Here is a 13,820-nt window from a genome sequence, read left to right as displayed (position 1 = left end):
TGTGTGTGTGTGTGTGTGTGTGTGAGTGTGTGGTACAGTAGAACAGTTAGTTGCCTGGCAGGTCCTAGTATCAACTCTTAGTACAGACAGCAGAAAATACATAGGATAGGTTAAGAAAAGGGGTTGAAGGTGTGCGCTTCTTTATGATTTTGGTCAATGAATTTGTTGTAATTCTAATTAACACATGCTAATTATATCATGCAAAGTTTTAAAATACTTCAAAATAATGACAACCTAGAGAAGATTCATCTGCATTTTATTGCTCTTCAGCAACATTGCACAAAAGACATTAACATTTTCAGACAACCCACCCCTGTCACCCAGCATGGCACACGTTTGTAAAGGACAAGGCTCATTAATTCACATATTGCTTTTTATCAAAGTATTTGAAGTTGGCCCCAATGAACCCTCACTTCCCAGAGTTCTACATAAGATCATATACAGAGGTCCAGAGAAACTTATTTCAGCCATTTACCAGTGGGGTGTCACTTCTAAGTCACCCTAAAAAAATATGGTAGTGTAAAAAGTAGTGTTCTACGACTTGCACTATGAAGAGCTTTGTTTTAATTCAAGTTTTAGCTCTACAGCATCTATATCACAGCTTTAAAAATTATTGCTTATTGATTTAAACTGAGACACCAGCACATGGACATCATGGGGTCACAGTTTTCAATCATAAGGCTGACTCTGATTTTATCCTAGAGGAAGGGGAAAAAATGGCTTTATCTTAGAACAGTGTTACCGTAGTCGAGAGCTGCCACTGGCCCACAAATCAAACAACCATATGGCTTTTTTTAAATGGCTGGTGGCTCTCCTCAAACTGTATGTCAGCATACAAATCAATTTTTCCTCACAGCTCTATTCCTTAGCCACAAACAAACCACACTAAAAATATGATAAATCCACCAGTGTATAAAGGAAGAGAGAGGCTCATCCCTTAGACCCAGCAGCAAACTTTGGGCTCAGTGACTGCTTCTCATATACCCTGAATTTCCTCAACCTGAGGGATTGTGGACTTCACCTAGTGATAGCCCTGAGGGATTGTGGACTTCACCTAGTGATAGCCCTGAGCAGACACCAGGGCTAAGAGGGTGGTACCCATTCAGACCAGCATAGGGCAGTCCTTAAGCTATACAGCAATAATTTATATAAGTTTTCTGGTAAATAAATACCAACTGGCCTACAGTTCTTATAAAATTGACCTAGCATGCTGAAGCGTGAGGACGTGTATGTTTTGCAAGCAACTGTTTACCTTATGTCCCCACAAGGAGCTTAATTTTCTCCTCGCTTTGAAAAGCATATTAGTGATCTTTTGCATCTTAAAATGTTACACTTTCAAATAAACATCTAAAAACTACAAAAAGTTTCAAAGCCAGTGCTGTAACATGTCCACATGAAGAAGCTAATGCGACCAGTCGTGATAAGAATATCAGTGCAGACATATACCACTCAGAGCTTCTCCTCAGCATACTAGGGCCTCGCTCATTAATACAAGGGGCCCACCATGGCTTCAAGTCCCCATTAACAGTGCTCATACAAGTCAGTTCAACACAGGTAATTCTAATTATTAAGAATATATTAAAACCCTGTCATGACAATTTCTGCCACATTATCAATGTAATTACCAAGTCTTCACTGAAAAATACACATAAACATAGAGAAACTAAAGCTGTACCACAAAAAAAAAAAAAAAAAAAAAAGGCAACCCAACCGAGATACAGATGCTCTCAAGTAAGGGCCTGCAGGAACGTAAGTAACATGATTAAAAACAGATTCACTAAAATGCCAGCGGACTGTAACTGTAATTCACTCTACACATCTTTAGTGTTCATCCCAAAGACCTTGATATGCCAGTAACTACATCACAAGATCTATCACAGCCATCTTTTGGAGCGTATGATTAGTCTGGTCCTCCTGTGGTAGTAGGGGCAGTCTGTTTGAAGCTTTAAGTATCTGTAAAAATAAGGGGAAATCTAAATTAAAGGACCAGTCAGGCAGTCCATGAAACTGCTTCATTTTCATACAACTTAAAAGCACACACACGCACACACACACACACACACACACACACACACACACACATACACACACACACACCAGCTGAAGGAAATGTTTTTGTCTCTCTTTAAGGCTAATGTGGAAACAGAATAACTTAACAACCAAGAAGCCTCAGGCTATCACTTGACAAAGCTGCTGACCGAGGTCTGGGGCTCTTGGGGAGGAATCTCAGGTTTAAGGGAAACATGAGCACTCAGGTTCTTCCTCCGACCAATGACTTTCAAGAAATACCAAGGACAGTTGGTATTTGAAAAACAAGGACATAAAGAATTTCCTGAGATATGGCGTCTAATACATAGGCTACAGAGCTGGCCCAGGGTTTAAGAGCCCTTGCTTTTCTTGCAGGGACATGTGTTCAGTTCCCAGCACCCATGTGGGGTAGCTCTCAACCTCCTGTCATTCCAGCTCCAGGGGAGCTGACCCCCTCTTCTGGCCTCCCCAGGCACCTGCACATATACATGAATATTTTTTTAATCATTAAAAAGATAAAATAGAGAGTACCTTTATGTTAACTTTCAGGGCTGTTGACAAGTGCAACGTATTTTAAAACAAGCAAAATCCATTCGTAGCCAACTTTGGACATGTATCTTTGCTCCATATTTTGGTGTGTGATTTGTTTTATTGCATAATTTGGGGTCTATATACAGCACTGGGTAAGAAACAGGATAGCTACTTCTGATGGTCCAGCCAAATGCTGATACAACTTCTAAAGACGGAGTACAGTTGAGGCATGGCGTGCTTCCCATAAACTCATGTGTCAGAAATTTAATATAAAGTCATATATATTGTGGTTTTTAGAGATAGGTCACTTTAGAAGAGGTCATCAGGTCGGGAACCTCGGACAGCATTAGTTTTTAGAAAACAAGGATTGAGAGCCAAACTCATAGGCTTTCCTAGACTCGGCACATGGTATCGTACACTCTGACAGGAAGTAGCGAAAGAGCCATCACCAGAAGCCAAGCGCATGCTGGCGCCAGGTGCATGGACATTCTGCAGAACTGTGAGTTAAATGTGCATTCTTAAAAAAAAATAGTTAATTAAGATATTTTATGACTATGGGATTATCTGTGCTGGCTGGGTTTTGTCAACTTGACAGGAACCTAGGCATAGATTGGAAGAGGGAATCTGATTTGAGAAATCCCTCCAAAAGATTGGCCTCTGGTCACATACGTATTGTCTTGACCCGTGACGGATGTGGGAGGACCATCTACTGTGTCCAGTGTCATCCCTGGGCATGCGATCCGGGAGTGAGTAAGAGAGCAGACAGAGCAAGCCACGGGAAGCAAGCCAGCAAGCAGAGGTCCTTCTCTGCTTCTGTTGTGTCTCTAGTTCCTGTCCTACCTTCCTGGGATGACGGACTGCAATGGGTAAAAGGAAATAGACCCTTTTCCTGTCCAGGGTGCTTTCAGACATAATAGTTTAATCCCAGGAACAGAATTGCTAAAGACGCCCGTCTAACCATCTATTTATCTATCTACCCAGCCGTGTATCATCTATCTCTATTTAGCCAAAACAAAACCCAAGCCACCATAAGCAAGGACCGTTGTTATTCATGTAGAGCAACTAAAAAGTATATGCGGGCCTAAAATGTCTATGAGTGCCTTTACATAGCCAACAAAACCGGCTGCTTAACAACCAATGGAAAACATATACAAGAATAGAGCTCCTTCATTTATAGCAGCCAAAAAAAGAAGAAATAATTATTATACCTATCAAACTCAAAATAATAAAAACATTACCAAATGTTCTTAGAAAGCAGTCATGGTTAAGATTAAATTACTAGATTTGAAAGCAAAGTAACTGAAGCTCACAGACATTATACTGTACAGAAACCAATCACAAAAACGTGTGTGTGTGTGTGTGTGTGTGTGTTGTGTGTGTGTGTGTGTGTGTGTGTGTTGTGTGTGTGTGTGTTGTGTGTGTATGTTGTGTGTGTGTGTGTGTCTGTCTGTCTGTCTGGTTACATTAAATTCAAAATTAGACAAAACCAGTCTAGATATTATAGGTCAGAAGAGCAGTTGTCAAGATTGCTGGCAAGAAATAGAGTTTGGAGATACAAGACATTTTCTAGAATACGGTGTGTGTGTTTATAATCATGCATATACATGTGAAATTTCAACATTTTAGCACTTCTCAGTATGCAATAGGAATGTTTAAAAACATCAACTTACTGTATGCTATAATGCAGAATTTAACAACTAGCTAGACTTTGAGAAAATTATATTTGAATTGTATTGAGACAATAGGATGTTTGTCCAAGTATAACAGTAAATGCCCATTACATAGTAGTGAGGGGCCCTCACAGAAGGCTCAGCAGCTGTGAGTGCTTGCTGGTCTTGCAGAGGACCTGAGTTTGTTTCCAGCAGTGAGGTAAGTAGGCTCACGAATGCCCAGAACGCTAACTCTGAGAGATCGGCTGTTCTCTTGTGACCTCCCTGGCATCTTCACACACTTTCATGCTCCCTACTGGTGCACACATACATACAAATACCTAAAAATAAAACCAATCTTTCTAAACACTCTAAAGCCGCCAGTACAATCTTCACAACCTAAGTATGTGCTTCTATTTACTCAAAGACGTCACTAGCGCGTGCTTCACGAGGGGCAAATATTCTCCCACGCACACAAAGCTAGTCTGTGCTGCCGCCGCCACCTTTATCCCGCACGTCTAGGCATCTCCATGGAGTCCTTTACCCACAGGACCTACCCTGTGCCCTCCCGATGGTTTATTGCTACCTCTAATTTCTGTGACGTCGATGTCTTCCTTTCGGTTACTCTACCCTGCCCAGCCTCACGACTTCAGACTGAGTCGTACTCACTTTTCCCTGACACAGCTCCACTTTCTTGTTGCACGGCCCTTTTCAAATCTGAACTTGATCCCGCTACTTCTCTATTTGCAAAACAAAATGTAGTGACCTTTTGGCTATTCTGGGTTCCAAGTATAAATTTGCAAAAACGATAGAGAAGACACTGTGAGATGCCCGTCTGCTTTCCACTGTGTCTTCTGATACCCGGATGACAACTGTCTTAGCCTTCGTCATGCAGCTTTTGCCTCTACCTGCACACTCCCTGCCAGGGCAGGGACCAGTTGGGGTCCATCCCTCTCTACATAGAGTCCTTCTGAAGTCAAAAGAATTACCCACCCACCCTCACTGAGAGCCACCCTTTGCAGAAGTTAATGCTATCACGTTTGTCTTACCACACCGTACTCCTATGAGGTTCTAGCCCAGGCCAGGCCAAAGACTTATTGATTGACTGACCAGTGCAGAGCTGTGTTATAGTAGTTATTCAACATATGACTTGTGAATGAATGATCAATAACAATAATAACAGAAAAGTATGGATTGATTATTAAACACTGGCCACTATGAACAAGAAATCATACTCTGCTGCCTCAGACTTCTAAAGCTGCCAGAGTTTAAAGTGCTGGGCGAGGGGACACTTGGGTGGGAATGTCGCCTGGATGTAATTGAAGGGACCTATGTCTACGGCAGGACAATTCCAGTGTGGGGTGAGCCAAGAGCACCACGCCAGTTTTAGACAGCCAAAAGCAGAAGAATCCCTCAGAAAACACAATGCCCTCATACCTCTCTTCTGAGTCTAATGATTCTCAAAATGTAACTGATGTATTTTTACCCTTTGATGTGCACATTTGAGACAGAAACTTTATGGAGTCACTTAATTCACAAAGTCTTGAGTATTGTTTGTCAATACTCTAAAGAACTGTATAATGACTCCTTCATAAGTCATTCTATTGGTGCTAAGTGTATGTGCGGATCCATGCTCTGAAATGACAAGAAATACACCAGATGACTTCAAATAAGAATATTAGTTTAAGGAGAAAGGTTAAAAGTTGTTTTTTTTAAAGGTAAATACTTAAATAAATCAATTAAAAATATCTGACATTCGAAATATTTAATTTCTAATATCAGAATGATCGTTTCTTAAGACTGATTTCTGTCAGACACCACAAAGCACTAACACATTTACAGAGGGAGTGACTGTTACATCGTTAAGACAACTTTGCTTTATGCCAGTCTTTCACATCCGCAGTCCTATATGACAAACCAAGGAGGACTGAAAAGGGCATGGAGGAGCGTGGTCAGTCTAACTTATCACACTCAGAAAGTTCCAGACACTTCCGTCAGCTCCATGACCTTCACGCATTTGAAATGTTCTAGAAAACATCAGGATTGTAGGTTCTAGAATCACCCTGTGATGTTCAATTGCACGTCTGCTAGTTACCTCCGGGTCTCTGGAAGGCCACTGCCTTGCCATATCCCAGCCTCCTCACATGTAAAACGGACACACCAGCAAGCTTCTTCAGTGTGGCTGACTATTAGGATAGTCCATGAAATGTCCTAAAAACCCACTGACCTAATTACGATGAGCTGTTTCCTACCTTGTGACTACTTCTATGGCAGTAAGGTCTCATGGGATTAACACTGTATGTCACCAGGAACATTAGTAAGCAGGACTTAGATCCTAGTCTTGGAATGACCCAGGAAGGAAAAAAACAGCATTCTGCAGAAGTCCTCCAGTTCAGCTTTCCCGTGAAGGGTTCTAGTGTGGGGGACAGGCCTGATGGCTGGCTATGTTCCCACAGTTCTACATCAGACAAGCAACACTTTGGCAAAAGCAATCAACTGACTGAACCAAGATATCATTAACATAGGTTGGTTATCTCCCTGTTCAATTATGTAATATGAACTGTAATGTGAAGTGATACTGAGTCCCAGGTCCAGGAAGTGAGGAAGCCCAGTGTGAAGGCCTGGCATGACTGTTGTTGACTCTGGCCTCACACTTTCCTGTAGCAAAGACAAATCACAGCCATGGGGAGGGCCTAGGGAGCTTCTAGAAACCCACTTACAGAACCCAACTCTTGATTAGTTCATTCAGAGTCCCAACTCCTCTTGCTCTACCTCGCAGATCAAGCTAATTAATTCCTGAGCAGAAACAGCCACATCCACCATTAACTGAGACTTAACATCACACTGGGAAGTCTGCCACAGATCACACTTTTACTTTGATGTGCTTTATTGAGGTTGGTAAGTTTCTCACTTTACAAGTTACCTCGCTCCACTACCCTGGTAACCACTTGGTATTTTACGTTTATGTGCCAAAATAATTAGGGCATCAGTTCATAGGAAACTGAAATAAAGGCACAGACATTTACAGGCCCAATTTCTCTTTGAAAATTCATTGTTTCTAAGGTTATTTCTCAAATACTTTTCTTGAAATGCCTATGATCATCAAAATGTTAATTTTATAACCTGCTCTGTCTGTCGGTGTCAAGTAGCATTCAACGAGAAGCAGAGAACCAACAAAAGTTTCGGCTTCCCTATGTGCCTTTTGTTTTGAATAACAGAACATACATTGTTCCATATTCATCCTGTGAACTCCTCCATGGATACCTCCTCCCATTCACCCTGTGACGCCAATGGCCCGGGCCTCAAATGTAAATGTTCCTGCATATTAACTAACATAGGAGAACAGGGTCTCAGCACTTCCAAAACCTAAAACATCCCATCCACCATATGAAGACACACTAAAACATAATATACTCATGAGTTTGCCCATTGGATAGTCTTTATTCTGCAAGTCGCTATTCAATTCTTTCTGACAGGTACAATTACTCCTAACAAAAACCTATGGCCATCATCCACATCACCGCTAAAGATCTGCATTATACACAATCTGACAGGGAGTAAAGACTGAGCCCAGAGGACACAAATAGAAAAACAGCAAAATACAGAACTTACAAGAAATGTGAATGGAGAAGGGAAAAATCTGGTAAAAACATTCTTTTGCCCCCTGCCTATGCCAGTCTGACCACCATAGTTTGTCACCTCTGTCTACACCAATGTGACCACCATATCTGTCACCTCTGAAAAGCCCTTGAAAGCAGCAGTCTTGGCTCAAGGGCCACTCCCACTCTCCAAATCCACTGGTGACAGGGGTGGCAGTGGGCTCTATGTAGTGGCTAAGGAAGGATGTGGGGTTCTGAGAAGCCCTCCACAGGCTGGGCAGGTGGAGGACGATGTTAAAACACACCATTTCACTTTCACCAGAGACAACCATTTCTATACCCGCCATCACACACCCTGCTAACCCAAAAAAGGAACAAGAAAATCCCACAAGTCCGTAACTTCCGTTCCCACCAGCATCTGCACTGGCAAGCTCACACAGAATGTTGCTGGACACCTCTGAAACTCTACACAGCAGGCATGCATTAGTCTGAACAAGGGGCGTGTTTTCCTGACTCTGTCACACCATTAAAACACAAACATCTTTCTTTTTAGGTACGGAGGTAGCCTGCAACGTTTTATCCACTGAAGTTCTGTCTCATAAGGCCAGCTTCACACCAACACTATTTTAAATTTAAACGAAAGAGCAAAACGCACTGGATTCTAGGGAAATGTCATACCTGGGGGTGTGTCTTGCTGTTCTTCCACGGAGGCGACATTTATTTCTAAAATTAAACAGAGGAACAATCCATTATATGTGGCAGATTACGGCTGAGGTAATCATTTGCAGAGAATTCACCTATGATTGCCATGAGTGCATTTAGGCGTTGATACCATGACAACAAATGAATTAGCTACGGTTGGGCAAGGCTGCACACTTCTCAGTCATTTGCAAAGCAGGTTCAGGATGGGACCTGGCTAAGAGTCCTATAAGGGAAATGGGCACTATGGCCTTGGTTTTCCCCATGATATCACAACAAACTCCATAAGAAAGTGGGGAAAGACCAGCTGAGCACCTTGTTTCTTTTTTTTTTATTATTCATTTATTATATATAAGTACACTGTAGCTGTCTTCAGATACACCAGAAGAGGGCATCGAATCCCATTACAGATGGTTATGAGCCACCATGTGGTTGCTGGGAATTGAACTCAGGACCTCTGGAAGAATAGTCGGGTGCTCTTAACTGCTGAGCCATCTCTCCAGCCCACCTTGTTTCTTTTATAGAGAATCAGCCACTAAAACATTGTCATTACTCTCTTTGGGGCAGTGGGCCAGATCAGGACCTTGAGTGTGTGTGTGCACGGAGTCTCCTTACCACTGCTGAATGACACTCTGCCTGCTTCTGCTTAAAAACTCTTCCTCATAGTTGTAACACTAAGTAACATTTAAAAAAAAAAATTAAGTTGTAAAAGAATGCTGAAATCAAACACTGTGCTCAGAAAAAGTTGTTTTGGAAAACAATAATCTTCAAGATGAATCTGCATTTTATTTTTATGTCTTGGGTGCTATGCCCTGTGTAGGGTAAAACATCTGAGGCCACTTAACAAAATCAACAAAGCTCCCAAATCTTTGAGCCCCAAATGCCACCAATCCCTGAGCTCAAAATCCCACCAATCCCTGGCAATGAAAACTCATCCATCCTGAGCTGGAAATCCTGCCCATTATTACCCTGGAAAATTCTACCCACAAGAAACCCCGTATAAAGCCCACCTTCTGCTCAGTTGTGGCTCCCAGCCTGAGCAGAGCCAGCCATTCTACCATGTCTCTCCTAATAAATCTCTTGTGACAGGTTGGTTGTGCAATTTGACTTGTGCTATTCCTTGGGTCCTGACTGCTAGGATAGCCTTCCCAAGAGCTCTGCGACACTTTCATTAGAGAGACCCTCCCCCTCAGAGCTGTCAGACTCGCACATTGAATCCAGAACCTTTCATTCCAGCATGAGCAACTGCTGAGTCCTCCACCCAAGAGCATCAGATAGCCTAATGTGACTTGAAGATGTGGATGTGAACTTGATCTGGTTTTCTTTCCTTTGTGCTTCATTTCGAGGTGGCTACAGAGGCGGCAGGCATTGCCAGCCAATCAGAATCCCTCTGTAAATCACCTCACATACTAGTTTCAAACCTGGTGATCCACTTAACACTACCTTAGGCATGAGACTGTTAGTTTTCACTCCTTATGAATCGTCACCAGATGTGAGTGGCATACATCTCTGATTCCAGTGCTGGGAAGGCAGAGGCAGGGGGATCTTTGTGACTTGGGGCCAGTCTAGTTCATATACCTTGGGTTATATAGTGAGACCATACCTCCGAAAAAAAACAAAATAACCGAAAGAGAACATTAATTTTTCAAGTTCTTTTTAATGCTCAAAATAGTGATATGCCTTCCTTATTCATTTTTGTGCTTGGTATAACTTATTTTTAATTATACAAATTGTGCTCAAAATAGAATATTAGATCTATTTTACACAAAAGGAAACAGAAGACTGGCTATAATCCCAAATCCTGGCATTGTTCCTTACTGTATGAAGTTTGCCAGGAGTTCCAGGCCAGCCTGGACTATATAGAAAAATCAGTGTTTAAAAATAAGTGTTTCCTACTTACCTTAAACTTTGAGCTAATTCTATTCTGGGAAACTCATTCAACAAACTCATCAGAAAATTTTATCAATATATGATACATTTGGATTTGTGGTTTTAAATGTAAAACACCTGATTAATTCTAACAACATAACCAGAAAGCAGTATCCATTTGCATAGCTTACTTTAACTTATTCCAGAACTTTCTTTTTTCCCAAAATTTCCTTAGATGGTTTAATTTTACATGAGAACCAGTGAATACTGAAAGGCACCAAGATCAAAAATAAAATCGAAACTTAATGAAAAGTTTAATACATGTAAACGTGGAAGAGTAGAGACCCCAAACCGTGGTAACACTACTAACCCGAAAGAGGGAATTCAACTGATGTTAAATTCAGGCAGAAATTCTGACAGAACACGATTAGGCATTTACGATTTCTCAAAACTAATCAGATGATAATCCAATCAACGGTAATTCTAAATACAGCAGATGTAACAGTTACTGAGATTTTTCTGCTGATAGGAAACCTTCCCCTCCACTGGGCCCCTTTCTAGTTCTCCAACATTGGCCTTCCTGACTCCTACAGAGACACAATACATAAAGGTCCACGTGAGAGGGCGAGATGCCTTTAGTCCCAGCACTCGGGAGACAAGGGCAGACAGATCTCTGTGGGGCTAGCCCGGACTACAAGGTGAGTACAGTAGAGCCAGGGCTATTACCCAGAGAAACTCTGCCTTGGAAAAAAATCCACATGAGAGAAAAGAAAAATATGTGTCCTTCTGGGCCTAGGTTTCCACACTGGTCTCTTGCAGGTCCATCCATTTCCCTGCTAATTGCATAATGCTTTGCTATAAAGAAAAAATGGAATTCGTCCAAGATTTTTAGAAGCCACTTCACTGAAAACTGCTTTCAAGCCCACCAATGGCTCCGAGTCATGCCACCTCGAACCAATCTAGAATTTGTTTCTATTTATTATCTGTGGTGAGTGTAAGCATCCTCACAGACCGGGAAGACAGCAGTGACAACAGATCTTCCGGGGGAACCTGGATTTTACATAGATCATCCTGGTGGGCTGTCAACTGTGGATGGGTACACTGAAAAACATGGCCAGCAGGATCCTGTCATCTGAGACTGTCTGGACCAGACAACTGTCCAAGGGCCACAGAGCACACTGGGGAGCATTAGGATGTGGGGGATTGGTTGTAGAACAGACAGAGAAGAGAACTCAATAACCCTGTATTATTTTTCTGAAATTCCAAGAATATACTGATAGAACCAGTTATATAGCAAGGGAAGACTGGGAAAAGGTGGCCAGGAGGCACACAAAGGGGACAAACTCCCTCTTTGCCATTACAGTCCAGCAAGGGTTGTAGACAAGGCTCTCAGCCCTGCTGACCACCAGAGAGTCTAACGTATTCACAAAATGTCTGAACATGCTTAGAAAAGAGCCACGTCTCCAAGCCTGGAAGTGTGCATATGGTGACTATGTTGGTTATTCATGATTGGACCTGGGATTAACTAAGAGGCGGTGCTATGGGCTTGATTAACCCAGGCAGGATTAATGAAGGGGTAAGACTCTTCCACAAACAGGTCGAACCTTCAGCAGCAACTAGACGGACAGAGGTTGCTGAGAGAAGCGTGGTGCCTCCTGCGGTCACGTGAGAACGGCTACCCCACTACCGCTTACCATCCAAAGCCATCAGAACCCAGCCTCTTTGACCTTCTGTATGGACTGATGACCAGCAGCTGTCTGGGAATCCCCAGGCCTTCATCAGCACCTCGGGACTGGGGAGGCATACAGCGTTGTATACGGAACAGTTACCAGGTCCTCAGGTTTTCCTGCATTCGGCCAGTCATTGTTGGGTTACGTAGCCCTAATCAGATAAGCCAAACTAACAAAGAGCCTTTTGTAATATAATAATATAGAGTCATGGCATAAGTTCTGCTCCTCTAAAGAACCCTGACTAATACAACGATGTCAATTATTTTCAAGTAAGGAAGGCTCTATAGAATTCTCCCTAAGTGTTTTGGCTTTCTCTTTTCTAATGCTCATTGACTCGGAGATATTCAAGATACTGAAGGGTGGAGAGGAAGGTACCTGAAGACAACTCCGATCTGAATTCAGGAGCTACACAGGGCCTGTGCAGGTATCTGCCCATTGTATGTGCACAGGAAAGAAAGTCTAGTCATCAGCCCCTCACACACATCTCCTCAAATCACTCTTCCAAACATTCTGTCAAACCAGGCTCAAAAGCACACAGCGCAGATCGGTGGCAATATGCTCACCCAAGCTGGAAGCTCTACTTCCAGCCTGACACAGAAAACATGAATTCAAAACTCTAGAGTACTTCCTCAAGGAAACATCTCCTCCGGTATCTCTCTGATGAGAACACAAGCATACCCACAAAGGCAACTAGAGGACCCGAGAGAGGAGGGCACGGAGCTGGGATCACCCAGCCCTAGACATCCTCCCAGGTTTTGCACATTATTTGTTTAAAAAAAAAAAAGTACAGTCAGCTTTGCACTGTGTCTACGGTGAGAATCAACAGAAACGACCCATATGAAGCATCCTCTAACAGAATTCTAAGAATTGTCCATCTGTTTGCGCTGAAATACGGCTACTTAGCAAGGCCTAAGCAGCTACTTTCACTCTTCACAAAATAGTCCTTCCTCTCCAAGAAAATCTATCAACTACCCGAAACAAGCCATAACTGCATTTTTTTCCCTCTCGCATCTAAAAGACATCACGGACCATGTGACCTCCAGCCCATCTCCACCCAGAGTAACCCTTTCTCACCAGCCTTCTCTGCAGTGGTCACTGACGCATAAACAAGGATGGCCTAGCACCCGCACCCATTTCTCTCACAGCGGCCTGTTTCTGTCACTGTCTTTGCACTCCTCCCTTATTACATCCGCCCATTGGAATGGAGGCCTCACAGATCCCTGTGGGCTTTATTCGCCCAGCACTGCCTGCCCCCCGCCCTGGGTAATCACAGATCAGGACACAGAGTCTGAATAAACTGCCCTACTTCAGCATAGAATATAAGGCTATCTCTTAAAAATTAACTAACAGCCAGGCATGGAGGAGCACGCCTTTAATCCCATCGCTGGGAAGCAGAGGTGGGCGGATCTCTGTAAGTTGGTCTTTGAAGCGAGTTCCAGGACAGCCAGGGCTACACAGAAACTCTGCCTCAAAAGCAAACAAACAACAAAGAGACAAACAAAACAAAGAAAAGACAACAACAACAAAAAAAAGCCCTTACCTTCTGAAATGATGCTGGAATCATCGATGGCATTATCTAAAAGAATAAATAAAGCAAGCGGATTGCATTAACTCTCCTCCACCTAGGGCAGTGGTTCTCAACCGTCCTAATGCTGACCCTGTAATACAGCTCCTCGTGCCGCTGTGACCCCCCCACCACATAATTAGTTTCATTG

General features: G+C 42.7%; 1 long non-coding RNA gene across 1 annotated transcript; it reads right to left on the bottom strand.

Moving 5' to 3' along the window:
- Positions 1–239: 239 nt before the first annotated feature.
- Positions 240–2,240, bottom strand: LOC116903509. Its single transcript, XR_004388281.1, has 2 exons — positions 1,055–2,240; positions 240–1,021 (listed from the first exon to the last, which is right to left on the bottom strand). It is a non-coding gene; the product is annotated as an uncharacterized LOC116903509 (long non-coding RNA).
- Positions 2,241–13,820: the final 11,580 nt, after the last annotated feature.

Source organism: Rattus rattus, chromosome 1 (assembly GCF_011064425.1).
Source record: "Rattus rattus isolate New Zealand chromosome 1, Rrattus_CSIRO_v1, whole genome shotgun sequence".
Classification (NCBI taxonomy): domain Eukaryota; kingdom Metazoa; phylum Chordata; class Mammalia; order Rodentia; family Muridae; genus Rattus; species Rattus rattus.
This window is presented reverse-complemented; position numbering and strand designations above follow the sequence as displayed.